The sequence below is a fragment of the Saccopteryx leptura genome, chromosome 6, assembly GCF_036850995.1.
Source record: "Saccopteryx leptura isolate mSacLep1 chromosome 6, mSacLep1_pri_phased_curated, whole genome shotgun sequence".
NCBI lineage: Eukaryota > Metazoa > Chordata > Mammalia > Chiroptera > Emballonuridae > Saccopteryx > Saccopteryx leptura.
The window spans coordinates 166,219,390-166,229,758 of record NC_089508.1 but is presented as its reverse complement, the minus strand read 5'-3'; the positions used below and the strand labels follow the sequence as shown (position 1 = coordinate 166,229,758).

Genomic DNA, 10,369 nt, shown 5'->3' with positions numbered 1-10,369 from the left:
GATTATCCTATTAATCCCAAGAGGGTCGATGACCTCTGTTGTTTTCTCAGCAGATAAATGGATCTGAATAAATACTTGTTAAATAAAAGAATGGGACAGATATATGTCTTCCTGGAGGAAAATCTTTTACTCAAGACATGTGGCATTTTTAAATTAAAATGAGCACAGTTGTATTATATAATAAAGTGCAAATTTCCCGTGGCTTTTCAAAATCGAATTGCAAAGTTGTCCCAGTGAATGCTCACTGTCCTCTGCCACTAATGCTATTTCAGAGGAGAATTTAATAGCACATTGATGCAGTGGGCTTGAGCATAGAGCTCCAAAGATCAGGTCATTGAAGCCATCAAAGCTGACATTTGATTATGGAAGAAGCACTGACTTTTTCCCTTCCATGGAGGCAATAAGAGGAGTCAGGGGAAATCAGTACAAAATATGCCTTCGACAAGTTATTGTAATGCCTCAGATTTTCCAGCTGTAAAATGAATGCATTAGATTCAACATTCTCCCTGAATCTCTAATACTCTGCTATGCATAAACTTCTGGGTTTTTGTTTCTGCTCAATTTTTTCCCCAGTCATTGTTCTCACTCCCTCAAAGAGGAAAATGGTAAAAAGCAAGTGTCGTGATATTTCTTTTTCCTTTCTTAAGCTCCTAAGCATTGCATTTGTCTTTTGAATGGCATCTGTAAATGCCATTTAGTTGTTTCTTTACCTTTTGATGAACTTGTCTTCCCATTCACATGTCTAAAAGGAGAAGGAATCGTGGGATCAATATCCACCCACACAAGTACCTTTTTATGGACCAGGCACTCTGATACAATCAGCTACTGTGTATTTCATCATCACAAGCAGATGTAATGGAAAATATTGATTGCAAATGCTACATTTAAAGGGGGAAGGCCTATTTTATAACCTCCCTTTTCCCATCTCATCCTTTCACTCTCTTTCTCTTTATGTGGGCTTGACATTTTATCTTTATATCAAAAAAGTTTTTCAGGACTGTAAAGGTAGAAACTACAATAACATTAATAGAATCCCTCAGGGGTGGTTAAATGGAACAGTTGCTTTGCTTCTGTATCAAGCAAAGACTATCCTAATACAAATAAAAGAGAATTAAGTCATTGTCAGTGCCATGCCAAGTGGCTGATATAGCAAGTGAAGGAAACTAATGTAAAACAACAATTATACTTTTCAAAGTCTGTGTGTGGGACCTAATGATTACTTGATTCAGTAAAGCTCTATGAAAAGAAATACTTGTTTTTTCCTAATACATTGTCTCCTAACCAAATGCATTTAATATGTATCTGCTACAAATGTGACTTTAAGATATCAGTGCTGCTTATGCTGTGCTCTTTGTTAATATAATAAAGTGCCTCCCAACAGCTGCTATGATAGACCCTGAACACAACCCAGAGGCTGGCAAAATACAAGACATTAAAATCAGGGCTCCTAATTCCAAATTCAGACAGTTTTTAGTGTTTGTAAGTCTGTTACAAATGGGAACTCACGTATACTGCTGGTGGGGGTATAAAATGATAAAATAACTTGAGAGAGCAATTTGGCAATTATCTAGAAAAGTTGAAAATGCAAACGCCTACAACCCAGCAATTTCACTCCTAGGTATTGTCTAGAAAAGCACTTATACACAGGAAGTCATGTTTGTAATAGAAAAAGCAAGGGCAAGGGAGCAGTAAATGTCACTGACAAAGAAGTGGATAGTTAAAAATGGAACAAGGCCCTGACCAGTTAGCACAGTCAGTTAAGAGCATCATCCCAAAACAACAAGGTTGTTCATGAGTTGGGTCCCAGTCAGGGCACACACGGGAAGCAACTAATGAATGCATGACTAACTGGGACAACAAATGCATCTTTTCTTCCCCCTCCTCTCTCTCTTCCTTACTCTCTCTGTCTCTAAATAACAATAATAAGCCCTAGCCATAGAGCTCTGTTGGTTGGAGCATCATCCCAGAGCGCTGAGGTTGCCAATTTGATTCCCTGGTCAGGGCACATATAGAAGCAGCTCAATGTTCCTGTTTCTCTCTCTTGCCTCGAAAGAAAGGAAGGAAGGAAGGAAGGAAGGAAGGAAGGAAGGAAGGAAGGAAGGAAGGAAGGAAGGAAGGAAGGAAGGAAGGAAGGAAGGAAGAATATATTGCAGTGAACATAAACAGTTCTTTATGTATTAAGTTGGATAGATACCACAGTTAGTTAAAAAGGCAAATAGCAAAATGGACAATATAAAATAGGTCATTTTTGTAAAATTAAAAATCACAAACAGTAACATAATATTTGATGTCTGGCACCTTGTACAATACAAAAGCGTGGATTAGAAGGATTCTCACCAGGTTCCACAGCGAAGCGGTCTCGGGAAGGAGGGCAGCAGAGAGGGATGGGGGACCAGGGGGTGCAGGGAATACACGATGCTTCTGCTTCCTTCATAATTCTTTATTTTTCCTTTGTGAAAAGCAATTTTAAAAGCACATACGGCTAAATGTTAATATTAGTTAATTCTGGGGCAAGATTTTTTTATATGGTTGTCTTTATACAATGTACACTTTGTATTACTTGTTTTTGCAATTAAAAAAAAACCCAAAACTTCAGTCACTTGTAGTCACTTGGTGCAACAAGAATACTGTATTTCTTGGATTTAAGGAATGATGACTCTGTATTTAAATTGTTTAATACATGGCCTTTTATTCATTTGCGGTGTTTATACTAGATGAGTAAACTGGGGACTTTGGAAGGCTTTCCATGGAATTTCAGCTTAATTAGATATCATTTCTATGCTTGGTTAACGTAGGCAAACTCAAGTTTTAAACATCTGTTTATGCAAAGTACACAAACCAGAAAGTATTCTCTTTGGTTTGTCCATAGTATCCTGTGCCAATGTGAATATTAATTACATCAGCTCACTGAGAGACTCAGCGTTAATGTTGCTATGTGAATGTCACGTGACTCTCATTTTGAAACTACTTGCATAGCCACACGAAATGCAAAAATGAGAGAATTTTAATCCAGAGGGTCTCACTGAAGTATAAACAATACACAAATCACCTTTCATGCTATGGAGTTTTACCTCTCTTTCATATTTCTTGCCTATGCAAATCATCTTGTCTGAGTACCAGGGCTGATTGGGATCATTACCTAGGACTCTTCAAGGAGCTGGAAGAGGATGTGGGGAAGGGGGGAAGGAGGAATGAACTGTGGCTTCAGACTGGATTCAGATTCTGACGCCACCATTTACTCATTGTGCGACTTGAAGCAGATGACCGTAGTCCAGCTATAGATCAGGGATAATAAGAGTGACACCTCCTGCAGTGGGTGAGGATGCGATGAGATCCTGTAGGGACAGTTGAGTGCAGAGCTGAGACATGGTGCTCACATGGGCACTGCCATTATACTTGTCATCGTTGCTGCTGTCATCACCACAGCCTACAGGGACTGAATCCCTGTTTTCTTTTTAGCCGATGCTAAGCCATGTCTACCCAGAACAGAATTCAATAAGTCTGAATGTCTGTTGCTGCCTTGTCAAGGGATAAGGGGCAAGGAGCAGCTAGAGTCTTTGTGGAGAACACTGGGGATAAGTCTTACCATTCTTTTTCTTTGTTTATTTTCCTTTCTTTGTTTAGTTTGGTCAACTTTTTCTTTCTTTTTACTTTTTAGGAGGTTACTCTTAAATTTTTTTTTAAGGGAGAGAAGGTATTATGTTTTAAGAAGGCCAAAAAAAAAAAAATCTCCTTGTTACCATTTGATTTTTCTTTTAATTTTCTCTTCCCACTCACAGTTTCATCCTTCTGGCTCTCACTTTCTCCTTCTAATAAATTTTATCCATGTTTCAGTACAAAGAACCATTTTTTAAATTTTACACTCGAGGTCAAAAAGCAATCTGATTGACTGACTAATCCCTCTAAGCCAGTGGTCCCCAACCCCCGGGCCATGGACTGGTACAGGTCCGTAGGCCATTTGGTACCGGTCCGCAGAGAAAGAATAAATAACTTACATTATTTCCATTTTATTTATAGTTAAGTCTGAATGATGTTTTATTTTTTAAAAATGACCAGATTCCCTCTGTTACATCCGTCTAAGACTCGCTCTTGATGCTTGTCTCGGTCACGTGATACATTTATTTGTCCCACCCTAAAGGCCGGTCCATGAAAATATTTTCTGACATTTAACTGGTTCATGGCCCAAAAAAATTTGGGGACCAGTGAAAGTCCTTAAGAAGCCTTCATGAATTGCTAATCCTGGAATTTCAGTTTTATGGCAGGATGGCGAAATGGCTCCTTTTGTGTCAAAAGCCTGAATTACCAACCATTCAAATGATGCCATGTAGGTACTGAACTCTTCCGTCTACTTGAGGGTTAACCTTGATCCTTCCTACAATCCAGGTGACATGCAAGTCATCATGTCTCCATCTCTAGCCCTGGTGGACCTTGCTAAATGCCCACAGCGCTTTTTGGGGCAGAGCCTGGCTGTGACCAAGGATCCTTCCTGTCCTAGTACTCCAGGGAGCATTTGCCATCTTCGCTGAAAAGGAAACCGAAACCTATTTGTCCTCACTGGCTTCAAAATGTGTTTGTTGTTTTGCCAGTTGTAGAAAAGAAAGATGAAAAGTGCCTTGTTTAAAAAAAAATTTTTTTTAAGACTAGAAAGGAAATCATGGGCCTTGCTTTAGTTTTATCTTGTACCTTCAAACATTCAGGACTGTGGAAGGAAAGTCAATGTCAGGGGTCCCCAAACTTTTTACACAGGGGGCCAGTTCACTGTCCCTCAGACCATTGGAGGGCCGGACTATAAAAAAAAAAACTATGAACAAATCCCTATGCACACTGCACATATCTTATTTTAAAGTAAAAAACAAAACAAAACAAAACGGGAACAAATATCAATATAATATTTAAAATAAAGATCAAGTAAATTTAAATCAACAAACTGACCAGTATTTCAATGAGAACTATGCTCCTCTCACTGACCACCAATGAAAGAGGTGCCCCTTCCGGAAGTGCAGCGGGGGCCGGATAAATGGCCTCAGGGGGCCGCATGCGGCCCGCGGGCCGTAGTTTGGGGACCCTTGGTCAATGTGGAATGAAATAATGTAGTTATCACAAGTAATATCCATTCATTTTTGGAATTGGTATTTGCTGATTAAGATGGTGTGAAGGAGGATTATCTTTATTAAAAATAAAACAACAGATCACTTCTCGGCCTTTTGGTTAAGATCAGGTATAAAAACAAACAAACAAACAAACAAACAAACAACATGAGCAGATGATTCTAAAACCATTTGTTCTTCCCAATGAACTCCCATTATGTTTTCAATTTAGTTTAACCTAGAAATAGAAAACTATCCCCAGCACTATTTCTTTCCGGCCTCATCAACTGGTCAATCAGGAGACCCTCTCAGATTCCTTCTTGGACAGAATGAAACTTCAGGGTAAGTTTAGAGCCCAGCAGGGCAGATTTAGACATGGCTGGATTATGTTAAACTTCCATGACAGATTGGCTGTGAAAGGTGAGGACCAAACAAGGAATTCAGAATGACCTTCAAGTTTTGAGTCTTGATATCTGGGAAAACAGTGGATCCTAACAGACACAGGAAGGTCAGTAGGAAAAAATACTTTCCGAGAGAGATCAGATTTATTTATTTTCTTAACCAATATTGTATTAATATCAAAATATATTAAGTGGACTTCAGAAGCAGATTAAGGTTGGTTGAGGCCCTGGGTCCCTTAAAAAAAGAGAGAGACAGACAGGGAAAATAAAAGTACATGTTAACTATATTTTTAATTAAATAAAAAATATTATGTACTACTAATATTATGTTAAAATTGCACATATGAAACCAAACTTGGTGTCATTAGAAAGAAGTGTAACATTGGGGTTTTGCAGGGCCTTTCAGAAGTCAGGGCCCAGGGCACATGCCCAGTGCACCCGCTGTTAAATCCACCTCTGATGGACTTTCTTCTTTAACAACTTAGATACCAGCTAAAATTACATCAATCACAATAGTGATTTTAATTAACTCAACCTATGGTAAGAGGTGTTTTACCTTGTGACCCAGAGCATGTCCATGCATGGGCATGCCATGTATAAACCGTAACCAAAGTTTCACGAAACAATTCTTAATTTCAAATGTGTGCTGCATTTGACATGACAGGCTAAGCCTTCAAAAGCCTGGGGATAAAGATAATGAAGGCATTGTCCTTGAGAGGTGAGAGGGAACATCGATCCATTTCCACCTCATTTATCACCTGAAAGATAATTTGGATGATTCTGGACATTGAGAAGAGGTAGTTTCAGTTCCACTCTGAGTCATATTCTGAAGAAATATGAGTGTGGCAGGTACAGAATTTCTATATGGGAAAGGGGAGGCGATTTAGAAGTGGGTATCTGGTTGAAAGGTGGGGTCACAAGCCTGTGTATATAGAAGTTTACAACAAATAGAGAAATAGATGTTTATTTTTAGAATGGGAGAAGAAAACGATGATTATGAGAGGGCCCCTCAGGAGTACCATGGCCTTATGCATTGGTTAGGTAGAAAAGGAGTCCTTTTACAGAGGTCTAACTATTCTAGCTCCACTGGAACTGTACTTAATTTCTGCCTAAAAGTATAAAGTCAACAAGTCACTAAAAGAAATGGTCAGAGCATGAAATTGATTAGTAGATAATGTGTAAAAAATTGATGAAGGCCATTCAACCAGTTCAAAATTTGCTTGACTTTTTCAGTTATATTGATGCTTTTTCTAGTTGATAAATAGAGATGTGCTTATTTTAAAGAAAATGTGACCCTGGCCGATTAGCTCAGTTGGTTAAAAGCGTGAGCCTGAAATGACAAGGTTGTGGGTTTGATCCCTGGTCAAGACACACACAGAAAGCAACCAGTGAATGCACGAGTGAGTGGAACAAAAAATGAATGCTTCCCTTCTCCATTCTGTTTTCCCTCTTCCTCTCTGTCTCTAAAATAATAAAAATAAAAATTAAGCCCCAGGGCGTGGAAGTAGCTGGTTCATTCCCTGGCCAGTACACGTACAGGAACAGCTGATGTTCCTGTCTCTCTCTCCCTGCCTGCCCCCTCCAAAAAAAGGTGACATACCTTGACCAAGTGTTCCTTAGAGACTTCAGTATTTACCAAGGACAAGACATTGAGCAAAAATAGCAATGGAGACACACGTAGATTGGTGAGTTTCATTCAAAGTACAGTGAGAACTGTTCTGATCTATACTACGTGGTTCTGGCACAGTAAAAGCCATTGACCCTCTCAGGCTATGTGGGATTTGAATGTTGTGGAGTGCTTGTTCAGCGGTGACTCATACTCAGTGCAGCATATATTAAATGTACTTTCCTCTTTGACATCTTAGATACCAGCTAAAATTACACTAGCCACAATAATGATTTCAATTAACTTGACCTATGGTATTGTTATTGTACCTTGTGACCCAGAGCAAGTCTCGGCACTCACATGCCCAAATATAAACTGTAACCAAAGTTTTATGAAACAATTTTTCACTTCACCATATGTGCTGCACTTTAAAATTTTCCACTCTTTCCTTTTCTCAAATTTGTGATGACTCTCTAAATTGTTTGTATGACCCACAAACAAACCATGACTCAAAGTTTATAAAACATTGACTTGTATAGTGATATTCTCTCATGGTCTTTTTTGATCTCCTTTTTTGTTAATGTCTTATGTACTCTCTGAACTAACAGCTGACTCTGATCCTAGCCTCAGCATATGAGAAGCTGTATTATCCCCATAACTAAAATGACCTGTTGTGCTATGTGGACATCAGCTTGGCAATAGTGGTCTTACATTTATTTGCATTTTTCTTTGTTTGTAAGGTGATATCCTCACCCCAGTGAAGTTAGGGCGAGACTGGAAAACAGGAGAAAGCTGTTGGATATACAGACAGTGGTGATTATAGTGGTTTAATAATTACTAGAACATGATATAATAGAATCATAGTGGTAATGCTTCTGATTCCCATACCCTTGGCACCTGCCCTGCTTCTGTGTTCATGACCCTGACCTGGCAACTGAGCACAGTCTAATTATTTGGTTGGTGATTAGTTCAGAAATAGACTTTTAGTCAAGTCCAGTTAATTAGACCCAGTTTGGGACCGTTATTAGAGATATGAAAGAGGAGAAGTTCTCTGTACATCTAAGATCGCATAAATGTGAATTAGAACCTGGGACTTGCTGCAGCCATTTTTGCCACCCGGAGGGGAAAACCTGCCTGGGAATGGAACTAACACAAAAGCAAGCAGAGTCAAGAGTTAGGAAGCCCGAGAATGAGCCCTAAGTACATTCTTTGAGTCCCTGGATCTGGTTGTAACTGAGTGTCTGCCATTTGTGACTGTGTCCTGATTATGAACAATAAAGGACTGAAGAAAAATTAGTATATGTATTTGACTGGTGGCCTTGTAGGTGATTTGGCTGGGGGTGCATGCTGTGGTGTGTCGAGGGTGTTATGTTGAGTTGTATACTGAAAACCTGTCTGGTTTGGCAAACCAGGTCATCCCAACAAATTAAAAAATAAATTTTAAAAAGTCACCACCAATAATAATAATAATAATAATAATAATAATGTAGATGTGTTACTGTTATAATCAGAAGATTAAAAATAAAAAGATTCCCAGAGAGACACTTTTTGGAAAGTTGGCTGTCTGAGTCTTATTTGGAGATAATACTCAAGCTACCACCTGGATTCTGTATTTATAAAATGCTGAAAGGATATAATTTGATAGTCTGATTATGCAGATTTTTTTACTTCTTGATTCCATCATCCTTACTGTTTCTATAAACAAAAATACTAGATCTTTTGCTACCCACCCCCAGCATGCCTTTTCCATAGATGTTGTAGAGGAGTGTAAGTAAAAGCACTATGTGGGATTATTCATGTCTCTGTTGCACAGACACTTGGGGTAAATGTTTTAAGTCAGGCTTGCTTCTGGGAACCCAGGGGGAGGTCATTCTGCAGTAATTCTAGTTTTACTTCTTGGAGGAGCATGGGATAGAGGGAACACACAGGGCAAGGACAAGAGCCCGGGTTGCAAAGTCATTTTTGTGTGCTTTTTAACTTCTTACTTTGAGACCACTCTAGATTCACATGCAGTTATAAAAAATAATACATAATGATCATGTATGCCCTTCCGTAGTCTCCCCCAATAGAAACATCTTGTATAATTAATGATAGGATAAGAAATTGACATTCACCAACCTTATTTTGTTTTCTCCTATTTAACATGCACGTGTGTGTGTGTGTGTGTGTGTGTGTGTGTGTGTGTGTGTTTCTGGATAATTTCATCACATGTAGAGATTCTTGTAGCTCTACAATCACCACCACAGTCAATAAACAGAAGAGTTCCGTCACCGCAACGATCCTGTTTATAACCACACCTAACTCCCATGCATCCCACAACCTGTGGCAACTATTCATCTGTTCTCTGTCGCTCTGATTTTGTCATTTGAAACATATTATTAGTCTACGTCTCTCTTATTCTAGAAATGTCTAGAATATTTGAATGTGAAGTTTAGGAGGACCTTTAGAGTCCTATTGTCACCCTTTCCTCACTTAGAGAAATCTTTGACAACCATCTCTGCAGCCCTTCTATTAAAAGGGAGGTGGAGTTCAGAGTAGGCAAAAGCAGTCAGTAATATCATGGCCCTTCTGCATGCCGACTGCAGTCCCCAAATCTCCGCTTCCTCGTGTGCAAACTGGGATTAATAATTGCCATTATCTTTGTGGGAGTTTAAATGAAATTATGCACATCAAATGCTGCGTCTACTTAATTAAAGAGAGAAGCGGTTGCTACATCACCTCAGACAGTTTAATCTCACAACTCCACAACCAGGGTTTTAGAAACGTATTTCTCCTAGAGAGTTGGAATGCTCCTCTCCCAGATTCTACTCATTGCCCTTAATTTTCTTTTTTTTTCTTTTTTTGTTTTTTGTTTGTTTGTTTTTGCGCGAACGCAGTCCCCCACTACCACAAATTATGAGTCGAGTTTCCCACATTTGGGGAAATCGCAGGGGTCAGCACATTCGGAGTGCAATGGATAAGCCTCGCCCTGGGAAAACCACCTTCGTGATCATGGTATCTCCCCTGCCAGGTAAGTATGCCCTTAATTTTCTTTTCTACAATCTCACCGAGTAAATTGAATCCCTGTGCCACTTGACAGCATTTCGCTCACTGAAGTGAGATCCTATGCTTACCTCTTCTCCAGGTCAGACTTTCTTTAACTAATCCCTGCAGGATTCCTGAGAGACAGAATTGGGTCTGTCTTGTTTACAACTGCGTCTTTATCTGCTAAAACAGTGGCCGCAGCCTGTGCCCCAAAATATTGAGTAAATGCCATGCTTTAGCATTCTTTATTA

At 39.2% G+C, this 10,369-nt stretch overlaps 1 non-coding gene across 1 annotated transcript; it reads right to left on the bottom strand.

Annotated features, from left to right (window-relative positions):
* Positions 1 to 9,949: 9,949 nt before the first annotated feature.
* Positions 9,950 to 10,112, bottom strand: LOC136377679 (U1 spliceosomal RNA). Its single transcript, XR_010746356.1, has one exon. It is a non-coding gene; the product is annotated as a U1 spliceosomal RNA (small nuclear RNA).
* Positions 10,113 to 10,369: the final 257 nt, after the last annotated feature.